At 32.9% G+C, this 15,817-nt stretch overlaps 1 long non-coding RNA gene across 1 annotated transcript; it reads right to left on the bottom strand.

The window, feature by feature from the left end:
• Positions 1 to 4,300: 4,300 nt before the first annotated feature.
• On the bottom strand, positions 4,301 to 9,924 carry LOC143062224 (uncharacterized). Its single transcript, XR_012974617.1, has 2 exons — positions 9,578 to 9,924; positions 4,301 to 4,472 (listed from the first exon to the last, which is right to left on the bottom strand). It is a non-coding gene; the product is annotated as an uncharacterized LOC143062224 (long non-coding RNA).
• Between the last annotated feature and the right edge of the window lie 5,893 nt (positions 9,925 to 15,817).

Below are 15,817 nucleotides of genomic sequence, written 5' to 3'. Positions count from 1 at the left end.
GGCTCCTTACTTAAATGTTCATAACATACTAAATGTATGTTCATATTGAAATTGATAGAAAACCAAAAATTGGGAATTTTGGAAATGAAGGAGGAGGTATAAAACTTCTAACAACACTTTACATACTTTTAACTCCGCTCTGAATGCCCGCGATTTCGCGGGTGTGTTCTAGTTATTATTAAGCAAGAAAACGAGTCCGTTTACCCCATTTTTTCTTTTTCTTATCTGAAACTATATTATTAGAGCTATCTCCTCATATTTTATCTCAAAAATGTATTGTTTAGTTTCTTTTTATTACACAAAACTGGCATCCATGCATATTCTACTCAAAATTTAACAATTTTGCACAACCTGTAGCGTGAAAAAAAATCTGTGACCCATACTTTTTATTATATTTTTGAAAAAATAGGCTAAACAACATTTTGACAAATTAGTAAAAAGTTGTATGGATTTTAATTTAGACCACTCCACCCCTATAAACCTTAATATTGTAACTCCAGAACCAACATATATGATAGGGCGAACATGCATTTTATGTTCCTCCCGTAATAATTTACCAGTCACATTACATCTGGCTACTTTTATAAAACATTTTTCTAATATATCAAACAATAAAAAGAAAAGAATTTACAATTAAGTAGCATTGGAGGTTGAGTGTTATCTATCATTCTTGTCAATAATGTTATATATATAAATATTTGTTGGCTTGTTTTGAAAGATTAAGATTATTGTTTTTTTTTATTTATCTACTAGTATTACCTTATAGTCGAAGAATCTTGATATGTTCATTATCCATATTCAAGATAAAAATTCAGGTTCACCGGCTAAGGAAATGTCAAAATTGTGAAATTACTGCATCTCCGATCAGATCAAGACATTTAGGAATCGGCTCGTAAACATAATGTCGGAGTAACTTCACAAATAATACAATATGGTCTTGATATATAGAGTATAGGTGTTGACGTTGTTTATCATATTAGTTGCATGTAATGGTGTTCTTTTATTTGTCTTTGTAAATTGTTACTTTTATTGTTTAGTCTGTTTTTGGTGGTGTCAAATTGACGTGGCTCGGTGCTTATGCGTGCCGTCATTGTGTTATTGTAGAAGGTGGATTTTTGTATTCTTGTCTTTCGTGTTTGCTTGTGTGCTTTGTCTTAATGCGTTTTTGTTTTTCTTTTTTGACATGTTTGTTTGGTTTTGAAGTGATTAAGATTATAACGCAATGTTGACTGCTGTACCCCTATTTTTGACATTTTATCCAATTATATCTGTTTGTTGTGTTCACATATTGTTGTCAATATAATGGAATTTTATGCGACAGTCATACAAGTGAGAGGTTAAGCTAGCTATAAAACAAGGTTTAATCAACAATTGTCTTAATAAGAAAATGCCTGTACCAAGTCAGGAATATGACAGCTGTTATTCATTCTTTTGATGTGTATGGAAAGGATTGCATGCGTCAAGAGATAATGAACCATTCTTGATGATCGATGCATCAGACGATGGTGTCAAAATGGCAAAAATGTTTTTATGACTTACTCTTGCAGGGGACCTAAATGGTTACTGACCGGTTTATTCGTTCATAGTTAATGAATTCGAAGATAAAAATGTAAAAACTTAAAAGTTGGTCAGGGGGTATCTTCAAAAGTCAAATCACTTCTAAGTTGGTCGAAATATTTTGTACACATGAGGAAAGAGAAGTATATTTTACATGTTATTTATGCAGAGAAGGTGTTCGGTGTAAAAGGAATCTGAAAGGGAATTTGACTACAGATCATTTTCAAAGAAAACTTCTGCTCAATAAGTCAAAATTATATATTTGTAGGATGTAGAGATTGACATGTTGTTCCCATAATTATGACCCCTATATTCGCCGTTTGCAGTGCTTGAAATTCAGTAAAGCAAAGATAAACACAAAGCTACTAATTCAACACATTCTGATTAAATGTAGCGCAAATTTTGAAACAAAGAACACATGTAAGTGCTTTAACAATCATCAACAGAAATTATATGTTTACCCAGAAATTGACGAACCACTTCTATCAAAGGACGAGAAAACTATGTTTTGATATCATAAATGTTAATATCTAGAATATATCTTCATGCTCACTTGTAACGAATTTTATCTAAATATCGATGAGGCCTGGTCTACTGTTTCCAATAATTAATAGTTATTCTCAAAGCATATCATAAATCTTTCTTCTCATATCTAATTTTATTTTTTTTTGTCTCATAAATTTCTTTTCATTCACAAAAAAAAAAAAGCTTTTTCATGTGCAAAATGGACAATTTTACACGACTTGTAGCTCGAAACATAGCATGATGACCCATACTTTTTATTGTATCATTGAAAAAGGCATGATAAAGGCTGTATTTGGCAAAGTATGAGACAATTTTATCTGAGAAAATACATACCGACGATCTACTAAAATAAAGTTTGTTTCGGAAGTGGTGTGCATTTGTTGCATTCCGATTATCATTAAGTCTTCCCAGTTGTCTGTGGAAAGACCTATCGTTTTTGTTCTTATTATATTTTTTTCCGCCAGGTTTTGTTCTTGCAATAAATTTTTGTTTCGCAATATGTTGCTTAGATATTTCTGATAAGGTATCGTACAGTGTATGCGATTTTGAATTTCACCCTGCTTAGTCGAACAGTTTTCGTTGTAAGAGTTATCTCCCCATTCACTGTTTATCTTGTGTGTGCATCTCCTCCGTTACAAAAAAAAAAGATATCGACAGAATTATCTTTCTGAATTCTTTAGCTTAAACAATATTTTATTCAAATAAATTGAATTGGATTGTGCAACAGGAATAGCCTATGTAAGCCCTCTCCACAAAACAAGGTACAATATATTACATTCAAACAAAGCAACACATACACAAACATAATGACAAAACAGAATTAATTTTTCAAAAATACCTCTTAGCTGACTGGAATGATGCTTCAAATAGTTAATTCAGATCAAAAGTATGACTATTTTAAAAATTCCTTTAAATGTTAACTCAGAAAAATAAGAAAAAAAAAAAAAAAAAATGATAAAAAGTTTTAATATTCTAGGTAATAAACTCCAACATTGATTTAGGGGTATCACATTAAATTAAATGGTCTCCAGTCAGCTATTTAAAATAGTAAATTTAATAACTCATTTTTTAAACAACATGTTTGATATCATGTACTTATTTTTACTAAATTATTGCACCTGAAGAAAAACGACAGCGAGTAATAACCATAATTCTGAATTCTTCGTAATATCCTCAGGAATCTATGACTAATTTGGATCGAAACGATTCAGTGGAATTTTATAGGAGTTATCTACCTTTACCAAATAAATTTGTCGGTATGTTTTTGTTACTCATAAGCCGTTAGCCTTATATCCATAAAATCTTTTCATTTTAGGTCCCTGGGTCCTAACTTAGAAAATGAGGACAATGTCAGAGGTCAAGGTCATGTTTTCAATATTGAATTATCTTTGATTTAGCATTTTCTCTGACACTTTTAAGTATACATATAAAAGAACTATTGCAAAATATTTGCTTTGTTGAAATTAAGATGTGATAGATTTGGTCTGAAACAATTTAATGAAATCTTATAGGAGTTATTGCCCCTGAAATGTCTTGATATAAGGTTAATATAAAGCCATAGAATCCTCTGCAAAAGGTGACTTTTGACCTTAAAAAATGTCAACCGGAAGTGACCTTGAGAAACTGGATGTAGCCGTTTTTGTACTTTTTTCATGGAAAAATACATATATTTTGTAATAGACATACATTAACTTATCACTATAGACCAGAAGTGATTCGATATACAGGAAACGGACAATTATCTCCTTTATTATAGGCAAAAGTATATAAAAACCATATATGTTGGATCAGTTTGAAATAATCTATCCTATTAGACCGGCAGTGACAGTAACATTACCGAGAGTAGCACATTATCTCTCTTATTTCACTCAAAGTATATAGAATTCATTTATTCATTGTATCAGTATGGAGAAACTTATGATGGGATGCTAATAGTAACTTTCAGTAAACTGGAAAGACCTTCAAATGTTCTTTAAACAATTGTTTTTTTTTAATTCTAATTGTATTTGTATTTTTGGTGTCTTTCGTATAGGTTTAACAAAATGTAATCCTTTATTTGAGCGTCACTGATGAGTCTTTTGTAGACGAAACGCGCGTCTGGCGTATATATAAAATTTAGTACTGGTATCTATGATGAGTTTATTTACATGTTCTATGTATAAAGGTAAATTTATGATGTTGAAACTGTATAACAATTTATAGATCGACTTGAGTAAAATAAGATTACAACTTTTATTGTTGAAAAAATGACAATATTTAACCGGCATATATCACAAAATATCATCTCATTATATCAGTGTAAATAGTATTCACTAAAATAGACGTTGTTTCAATGGCTGCCAACGGAAGGTATGGGGGTCTTTACTCGTAACCTCTGCAAAATGTTGTATCTATTTACATAAAAAAAAAGATAGTGAAAAAAATAATCTTTTGTCATTTATAATGTACTGAAGTAAAGAATAGTGCTGACAACTAACAGATAGGTGAACGATGTGACTGGTTTTGTAATTGAAAACAATAATATATGTCATCCTAGTTCCATGGCAGTGACAGTCATTTTTTTTTTAAACTATCACTGCAGATATATGTATAAGATACATTTCACTAATCTGTCATTTTTCTGTGCTGACATGCATTATCATTGATATGGTCATATTTATAAATTAACTGTTTACAAAACTTTTTGAAGTTTTAAAATACTAAATCTTTTCTACCTCATGATTAGATTACCTTAGCTGTATTTGGCAAAAATGTTGGTCCTCAATGCTTTTCAACTTCGTACTTTATTTGACATTTTTATTTTTTTTTTGGATTTGAGCGTCACTGATGAGTCTTTTGTAGATGAAACGAGCGTCTGGCGTAAATTCAAAATTTAGTCCTGGTATCTATGATGAGTTTATATATAACCACTGGGTCAATGCCACTGCTGGTGGAGTTTTAATTCCCCGAGGGTACCTCCATCCCAGTAGTCAGCACTTCTGTGCTGACATGAATTTTCATTGATATGTTCATATTTATAAATTAACTGTTTACAAAACTTTTTGAATTTTTGAAATACTAAAGCTTTTCGGCCTCAGGAATCGATTACTTGAGCAGTATTTGGCAAACCTTTTAGAAGTTTTGGTCCTCAATGCTATTCAACTTCGTACTTTATTTGACCTTTTTAAACTTTATTGGATTTTAGCGTCACTGATGAGTCTTTTGTAGACAAAACGCGCGTCTGGCGTTAGATAAAATTTAGTTCTGATATCTATGATGAGTTTATTAGTTATGAACATTTTTGATTTTTTCACCTTTTTTTTTGTTTCAATGTCAACATAACTAATTGTGAAAATTCCAAAGTCAGGTGAAGATGCTCGATTGTTAAGTTTCATACTGATCAAGGTTTGTCTTAAAGAAGTAAATCGATCAAAATGGATGATGAAGAAGAAGAATCATACATAAAAATGTTTTGTATTTAAAAAATATTCATATTCTTTTGCAGGGTTGTTCGTGTTGATAAAGACACCTGGCCAATAGAAGATTAACAACACATTCAAGTTCTGAAGAAGAAAACTGTTCTTTTATAATAGGATTTTTAATTACTGTTGCTTTACTGTCTGGCAGAGCACTCATATAGGTTATGATAATGTTACAACTCTAAGCCATTCATTTTTAGTTTTAATTTTCAATTTGGTGTCTTCTACCTCCTTTGTTTTAACAAAATTGCAGACTGTATTAGCAGAATGTTTCATCGGCTCCAGAAGAATTAAGATGATCTATGTTGGTATTGCAGCTGCAAACTAAATCATGGTCTTCAATATCGTACTTTACTTTCCTTATCTAACTTTACTAGTTTGATGGGTCTTTTATAAAATATAAGCGCGTATGGCGAACACCATTTTAATCCCAGTATCTATGCTGAGTTTATACATAACATTATCAATTAGTATGACGTTTCAATTGTTTATTTAATTCTTGTTCCGTGTGCAATATTTATGGAATTATACTGTATATGTATAATGGAGATGCATACCTGACTTGTTTTTAAACTTCATGGCTTCAGTTTTTTTAAGGTGGGAGGAATGTAACGGCGACCCTATGTTTTAGAACAGTATTATGTCCCTTTAAAATGGACTGTTGTAAAATTAACATTTTTAAAATTACTATTGTTAATATGAATTATTGATAAAAATTGTTGTTTAGCATGTCAATATATTTAGTTACATTATTGTGCTTTAATTCATTGAATTTATTCTCAGATTTTGTTGAATTTGCAACTTATAATTTAGTTATAGAGTGTTTATATTTGAATAGTATTTGTTGAATAATCGCTGATTTAAATAATTGTATTGGGCTTGTTTTCATAAGCCACTTTGGTTGGATTAACGATCTCTCATTTTAGCTTTTATTTAAGAGCTTACTGGTCTTGCACAGACTTCATTACCTAACTGGTCCAGCACAGACCTCACTGCCTTACTGTTCTTGCACATACCTCAGTCACCGTCGTACACGAAAGGTCTACCACAGACCTCAGTCACCGTCTACACGAAAGGTCTACCACAGACCTCAATCACGGTCTTCACGAAAGGTCTAGCACAGACTTCGCTGACTAACTGGTCTTGCATAGACCTCGCTCACTGTGTACACGAAAGATGTTGTCTACACGAAAGGTGTTGTCTACACGTAAGGCGTTGTCTACACGAAAGGTGTAATGTATTTCACTACATCTAGACACAATGTCGCTATTGTGTCTAGCATTATAATGCAAATAGACAAATTTTAATGACTGATTGAGCTCTGTCACTTTTATGTGAATTTTTTCTTGCTTTTCATATACATGTTTCATGTTTTTATCTTTACAAGTCTTTACACGATTGTTGATATTTGTTGAATTGTAATTTGCTAATAAACTATGAAAACTTGCTAGTGTTAAGTTTTGCAAAGCCAAATATGAAGGATCAGAGACTCAGGATTTCAATACCTACTCTTTACATGGTCTAGGGTACAATATGTAAAAGTTGACACAGAAAATACACAACGTAAAAACCCCTCCGGTTACAAAAGATACAAATATTGAGACCGGCACACGTTATGTGCAACTAAGAAACTGTGTCCCAATAATTCCAACCGCAACCAAATTCGGGATGTTCAGTGTCAGGGTATTCGCAGACAATAATAGGACAGAGTGTCCATACTGTACGAAAACAGACCATCCATCCTATCGATGTGCAAACAAACCCTCCCGTCAAAATCAAGCGGCACGCAAATGTTATCGATGCAACAGTACTGCACATACAATTAAAGATTGTCCCCACTCCGAAAAGTTATGCTACCGGTGCGGGAAAGAAGGTCACATACAAAGGGATTGTCAGACTGATGACCAAGAAATGCATGGTGACTATGTACATGACATTCAGGTAGGCAGAGACGCCAATAAAGATGACTCGTTTACCGAGGATAATAACACAAAGGAAGTTATTATTGATCTAAACAAAACCACTGAAAGTGTGACTGATCTAAACAAAACCACTGAAAGTGTGATTGAAAAAAAAACCCGCTACACTCCCGACTTCTCAAACAATAATATTTGGTGCATCCAATTGCAGTCGCCTTAAAATTCAGGACCCAAGTGTAAATATCATAGCGGTATCAGGCACCACTCTTGATCAAATTGACAAACTTGTTTGCCAATCTGACTATATAGTGAATGCTGACTATGTTACTAATGTGATTTTATCATTAGGGACAAATGATATCAGTAAGCACAGGAGTGACACCGAGCAAATAACGGCAAATCTCACGACATGCATAGATGCAGTTAAAACCAAATATCCAAAATGCACGCATTGGCATATGCAGTATTCTACCAAGAAGAGGTAAGAGTGCCTCTATACAAGCATTAAATACAGCAGCAAGATCTGTCAATAGTTTTTCACAAAAACTCTGTGTAAAAATCAAGTGCTGAAATACATTGACCTATGGGACGAATTCGCTCCGAACAAAACACCATACCGAGCACTGTTAGACTTGAACGACCCGAATGGGGTTCATATCAGCATGTTCGGTACAGAACTGGTAGAAAATATATTCGAGGACTTTATTAATTCAGAATGTGAAGGTGAATATCAAACCCCGAGTAAAAAACGTAATCGCAGTTCAAGTTCCACTCCTGGCTCAAGCGAGAAACAAGTAACCAAGAAGCCCAAATCATACTAACTAATTATTTACAATATATATAGCTTGCAAGAAACACATAGCTCCAGCGAGGTCGAAACGAAATGGAAAAACGAATGGAAGGGGGACAGTTTTTGGAATCATGGATCAAGTGTTTCAAAAGGGGTAGCGATTCTATTTCAGAAAAATTTAAATTTGAAATCTCTAAAAACGGCCAAGATAGTAATGGTAGAACAATTTCTGTACATGTTAAAACACCAGGTAATAACGGGATTTTTATTTACAATATTTATGCTCCCAATTTGGCTGGTGACAGAAAATTATTTTTTGAAAAAACATGCTTACTGATAACAATAATAGAAATACCATTCTTGGGGATTTTAAGGTTCATCATAACCTTTTGGCTAATATGGCCGTATTTACACCACAAATTTTACTCTAAGTACAGACAAGCTTATTCACCTGCAAAAGTTTTTAGGGATGGCAGGAACTAGATATATAAATTGTAACTGCATTTTATGTTTTAGAAAATTATAAACTTTACTAGATTTTGCTTTCCAGTTTTTTTCGTTCCTGCAGAAGGTGCCAAAATAGACTAAGTCGGGAAAGAGATTTTGAGGCTGGGCTGATCTGAATCTCTGAACAATCCCAGGTGACTGAGGATTATTAGAGTTAGTCACTTTGCTATTAGTGCAATATATAATCGGATGTACCCCACTGCATTTTAAACAAGCATGTTTGTATGTGCAATATTGTTGGGTGCACGTCCCATTATAATTATATGCATAGCATTTAAGAAAATTGTTTGTTGGTTTTTGTACAATATTGAACTCTGGCCCATTAATTGGACCTGCTGGTTGCATATACAATAACCATAGCTCAGTGTCTATGACAGACCAGGATCCAGCAGGCTACTGTGATCTACGTAGTCTAAACTGTTCATCATACAATTTCCATCGTAAACCTGCATAACGTTTAGCCCCTAACCTGACAGTTTGCATATACTTCAACAGTTCTTGGAACTGAGATGTATGTATAGAACAATAAATACTGATATATATTAAAAAGGCATCCGTCCATATACCTATTGTGTTAATTCTTGTATCCTGTTGCTTAGGTTGTAATATAATCTGTCCCTGATTAAATGTAAGTGTTTGATTCACTCCTGTTATGTTTTGTGAATTATTTAACAAACTGCCCATATCTACATATTCCCCATTTATTACTTTTTGTTTGACATTTTGCGATACGTTTCGCGCTATGTCATCTGACGCCTTAACCGTTTCAATGGGTAAGGCATAACCTGTGTTAATTAGGGGTTGGTGTAATGTTGTATTACCTGAAGCAGGGTAAATTGTTTCTGCTGGCAGTGTTGCTGGGATCATTATTGGACTTTGTGGTAGTACATTAGTTGTCACAGTGTTTGAGCCGAGCTGTACAGGTGGTGTTCCACATGTTCTAGGTAAATTCCTAGCTAATCTATCTGCAATATTAGCAGTCGCCTCTTCCTGTTGCTGTTTCGACTTCTTTGCAGCCGCCGCTGCGCCTCCATTATTTGCCCTGCTTGTCGGCACCCTTTTTCTGCCGGACCTCCTATACATGATCTGAAACTTAAAGTGTATGTGTTATCTTCATTCAAATAAATACATGTGCTTTACCTTATATATATATATATAATATTAAAAGTGAATATCGAACAACATACGTATTTCTCAAATCTCTCTCCGATTATATGCCTATAGTTTGCTCTTTCGTGTTATTTGTCAATAAATAGTCAAAAACATTCAACTTTTTGCTCATTTTTGTCCTGTATTTAGATGAACTAATATATCTATGAACTTATATGCTGACAATAAGCTATTTCCAAAACATTTGGTTGATTTGGAAACCCTTTATATCACTAAAGTACGGCAATAACAGTTGTAGATTCCTTCACACTTTCAAATTGCATAAAAATTTAATGTCTATCACAATCTTGGTTTGATTTATTTTGGCTGTGACCGTTTACTTAAATTCGAAATTCATTTGCACATTAAATTTTTTTTTTGTATGTTTTTAAATGTCGCTTTTAACTAAAATTTCAAGACATCGGGATTAAATCGATATCAATCCGTCTTTATCGTATATCAATATACACTTATAGGCCTTTATCAAACCTATTTCAGGTGTTATTTCAACTTTTTTTTAAGAAGATTATTTTCTCGTCCAATTTTCGCTTCTGCAACCTTGCCGTCGGATTTCGAAAAGACCAAAGCGAGGTTGCGAGCAAACTAATCAACACAAATGTTAAATACCCAACAGTGAACCACCACCTGCCCAAATTAAAATATTCGAGTTTGTACCCAATGGATAACGGGCTTTAAAATTGTAGATTTTAAATCCCTTTGAGTATGTATTTCATGTATATCATCTAATTGTAACATGACATGTTGTATCTACAGGTTCATATTATAAACAAATATTTACTCACCATATCTTTGAAATAAATCCTTTTTGGGAATCAAAATCATTAATCCATTTTTTTATGAATGAACTACACATCCCTTTAACGAATCGCACGTGATAAATGATCACTTGACCAGAAATTTAATGTAATTGAAATTACCATAACAAAAGAACGACTTGATGTACGATAAAATTGAAACTGCTCAATAAATACAGGTAACCTTTGTGAGAAATAAATAAAGATAAAACAAATACTTTATTCAAATAATTATATATGGTGAGATGTATAGATATATAGATCGATAATGATTGCATGTACATGTACATTAGTACAAGGATAGATAATACTTATAAAGTTAGATGTTAATAATTTATAGTGGGAGTTTTTTTCTCATTTGCTTTTCCCCCGACAAATGAGACTGTACAAATCGGGGCCCCTTAGTTGCTTCCCTGGGCAACTGAGGGTTGATGTAAAAGGTGATTATTATTAAAATATGTTTAATATTAGAAAAAAAAAATAAAATAAAAAAAAAAGTATTCTTATTGAATGTCCCTTTGGTATCTTTCGCTTTTCTAGTACAGAGACAGAATGTTATATTTTCGGCACTGATATTGTGATTGTTTCTTTAACTTAAAGCATGCGAAGATGTTCTTTCAATGTAACAGTTTCGTTCTATATGTGACCTTAACCCTCAAAGATTTAAAATCCAAACCACCTGATTCCTCTTGCGCATCGTCCCTATACAAAAATAATGCCGCTCGGCGTGTCATAGAGACATACGCATCGTTACCAGTGATTAGCTTGGACCGTTTAAGCAAGACCCAAATGTCGTATTCTACAGTACATCACCCCGAAAAAAGATTCTCAGGTTACTTGTAGATACAGTTGAGGATTATACCATAACATAGGTAACTGCCAGCTCATGGGTTACAGACCCTTTTAGGAAGTCCAATGTTGTGGAATGCTCCATCCCTCCTTCACGAAAAATGTGTTGTTGTTTTAGCAGACAAGGCCTCACACAATATTATATTTTTACAGTGTGTTGTTACATTATAACATTTAATGTTTCTACACATTACACTACTATGCTCAGTTGAAAGACAGAGTACTATCATCACATTAAACAAAGTTTTTCTACACAAATGAGAAACGTGGGTTCAAATTCCTTGTGCAAAATGTTACTTTGTGAAGACCAACTGATTTCCTCTACACATACACTGGTGATTAAATCATCAAAACAATGGAATTTTTGATTACAACATATTCGTTGAGTTCGGGGGATGAAATTTTAGTGGGCAGACGGTATTCCAATGTGTACTTATAGTGCACCACTACTGCCCAACTTGTTTTGTGTATTCAAATGAAGCAGCATTGATTCAAAACCTTCTAAAATAAACAAAAGAAGAATCACCTTACAAAGTTATTTTATTTCGCTCTCAGATATATGAATGATATTCTGTCAGTCAGAAACCCACATTTCAACGAGTGCTTACATTTCATATATCCCAGTGGATACCACCGAAGGAGTCTGTTTCATATCTTGATCTTTTCCTCGATTTTGACACCGACGGAAGACCTCAGACTAAAATATATGACAAACGGGATAATTACAAATTTGTTATTGGCAACTTCCAACAACAGTAACATACCATTTACTCTATCGTATGGTGTTAAAATATCTCAGTTAAAATTTTATGCTCGTGCATGTTCACACTATATGAACTCTGACAGGGTTTGCTCCTTCAACAAAAAATGCTCCGACAAAATTATGAGAAAGATCGAGTGAAATCGACACTACATACATTTTATGCTCACCATCAGGAATTGGGTTGGCCGATACGACGTGTTGGTGCCTCAACTCACTGGGGACATCGATACGTTGTGTCAGTTTCTCAACTCACTAGCGAAATGTTTTCTCTGTCTTAGATCGTTTGATGCCAGTCTTTTGGTCTGGGTTTATTTACCTATTGTATCCTATATCTCATTGCGATTATTTTTACTAAGTGTGAATTCGTATGGTAAGTCTAGTGTTGCATGTACAGCAGAAGACACTCACCAAGTCTACGCACCTGGATGTCAATCCCTCAGCTTGTGTTTGTTACCTTGATTTTCCTGATCCTACATTTTAATTTATTTGCGAGATTCGAACATCGTTTGACTACTGTCACCTTATTATAAAGAGCCGAAGCCTCATCAAAGGGAGAGTTTAAATAAATGACATCCGTACTCATAAGTTGTATTACAGTAGCTCCGTTTCGTCGTATTTGTGGTTTGCGTGCTTTGTATATATAAAAAAGAAGATGTGGTATGATTGCCCATGAGACAACTGTCCACAAGAGACTAAAACGACACAGACATTAACAACTATAGGTCACCGTACGGCCTTCAACAATGAGCAAAGGCCATACCGCATAGTCAGCTTTAAAAGGCCTCGATATGAGTATGTAAAACAATTCAAACGAGAAAACTAACGGCCTTATTTATATAAAAAAATGAACGAAAAACAAATATGTAACACATTAACAAACGACAACCACTGAATTACAGGCTCCTGACTTGGGACAGGCGCATACATAAATAATGTGGCGGGGTTAAACATGTTAGCGGGATCCCAACCCTCCCCCTAACCTGGGACAGTGGTATGACAGTACAACACAAGAACGAACTATAAAAATCAGTTGAAAAATATTTGTGTTTCTTTGTTACATATGACGTGGCTCTGTACCTATACGTCATTGTGTTATTGTATTATGCTAAATTTTTGTATTCTTGTCTTTCATTTTTGCTAATGTACTCTGTTTATATGCCTTTTTGTGCTTCTTTGTAACACATTTTATGTTTGTATATTGATTAAGAATATAACACAATGTTGACTTCTTTACCCCTAGTTTTGACATTTTTACCTATTATGTCTGTTTGTTTTGTTCACACATCATTGTCAATATAATGATTTTTTTTTACCACTGTCATACAAGTGTTAGGTTTAGCTGACAGTTGTTATCCATTTGTTTAGTGTAAAGTTAAATCACAAAAATACTGAACTCGGAGGAAAAATCAAAACGGAAAGTCAACAATCAAATTGCAAATTCCAAACATCAAACGAATTGATAAAAACTGTCATATTCCTGATTAAGGTAAAGACCTTTTCTTATGTAGGAAATGGTGGATTGAACCTGGTTTAATAGCTAGCTATACTGCTGACTTGTATGAAAGTCGCATCAAATTCCATTATATAATATTCACTACGATGCGTGAACAAAACAAATAGACATAACAGCCAAAAATATCAAAATAAAGCAGTCAACAATGTGTTATAATCTAAATTTCTTAAAACAACATACAAGTATGTAACAAAGAGGCACAAAATGGCATATAGAACAAGCAGATTATCAAAAATTGAGAACAAGAATACACAAATTTACCACAGTACAATAACACAATGAAAGGATGTATAAGTACAGATCCACGTCATATATGTTACAAAGAAATATAAAAAGGCATATAGACAAAGCACATAGCAAAAATGAAAGACAAACAACAAACTAGTTTTCGTAGTAAGACCGAAAGGCATATAGACAAAGCAAATAAGTAAAAACTGAAAGACAAGAAACAATAATAACGTGATGTACAAGTACCTCAAATAAATCTTTAACAAAGAAGTACAAAAAGACATATATCACATTTAACAACCTCATTCATTACTTTCTTATTTTTGATTTTATTTATGTATGATAAATCCATCCATAAACGATTGAAAGAATTAAGTGTTGGGACCGAATGGCCAGATCAACATGGCTCTAAAGTGTGTTTGAGCCTATTATTTTGTCATTGGATTAGGAGCTTTCCGTCTTGAATTTTTCTCGGAGTTTTTTTTTGTAATTTTACTTTTTATCCCAAAACAGCAACGGTCTATTGATGCAACACTGTCTGTGATCTGGATTACTTCCCCTTTCAATATCCATTTCAAAAGATTAGCTGGGTCTCGCCATTCATTTTATCATTTTGTCCTGGGATACACACTACACGATGATTTAGGATATACCAAAAGGTTTTCTTGTATAAAAATTAAGAAATACTTGAAAAATCAATTTTCCGACTCCTTCATACAAAAAATTATAAAAAATATCGAACTCCAAAGAAAATTCAAAAAGAAGAAACTCTCTTACAGATAAAAAAATCAAAAGTTCAAAGTTGATGTTTTGGTTATTCTTTTTAGTTTCCTGTATCTTTTGCTTCATCGTTTCTACGTATTATCAATGGTTTTCAAATATAAGGTTCCAATGTAGGATAAGCTATTTGACGCACGCATTTAATAAAGTGTTTCATTCATTTTAATGTTATCTTGTATAACATAAATGTTATCAAGTCTTGTGTATGAATATTTATTGAACTAGGTGTAATTCCAGATAATTTCATGGATGGACCATTAATTCAAAAGTGTAGTGTTAAAATTCTAAATTGGTGATAGTCCAAAGGAAAAACGAATTCTGAAAAAGGACGGGGCTATAATAAATGGTTATAAAAAATAAATTAAGTGTGTGTAGTACTGTAATAGCGTAAATGCTACCCATACCATCACTGCAAAATAGATACATTGATAACTTTTTGATTTATAGATAACATTTTTTTTTATATAATTAGCTTATTATAAAAACTTGTTGTTGGTTTTTATTTTTTTTTAACTTTGTCTGAGTTTGGGTTGATTAACGTTAAACTTGTAATTCAAGTTGTAAAATTGTTTGTTAGAAGTTCATTAGTATTTTGGTCAACTGCAAATGTATTTAATATGTGAATTTTGTCAGCTTTGGTTTTGGAGCATCTTTATTTCTTACAAATTACGATGTTGATGACTTAACATTTCAATATCTTTATATTGGGTATACAAGATCTATTTCTATGATAAGCTATTATATAATGTAATATTGGATTATCGTTTAATGTTTTCATTAATTATTATATTGTTGTACTTATATATGGATTGTTTATTTTTGCATGAGCTAAGTTTTTACTTTGAATAAGTACAAGTAACAACCACTGAATAAATGATCTTGACTTTGCGCAAGCATGCACAGTTAGTGCACCAATATAAGAACAAAGCTGTATATTATATTCGTTTTCCGTTGATAACAACGA

Source organism: Mytilus galloprovincialis, chromosome 2 (assembly GCF_965363235.1).
Source record: "Mytilus galloprovincialis chromosome 2, xbMytGall1.hap1.1, whole genome shotgun sequence".
Classification (NCBI taxonomy): domain Eukaryota; kingdom Metazoa; phylum Mollusca; class Bivalvia; order Mytilida; family Mytilidae; genus Mytilus; species Mytilus galloprovincialis.
This window is presented reverse-complemented; position numbering and strand designations above follow the sequence as displayed.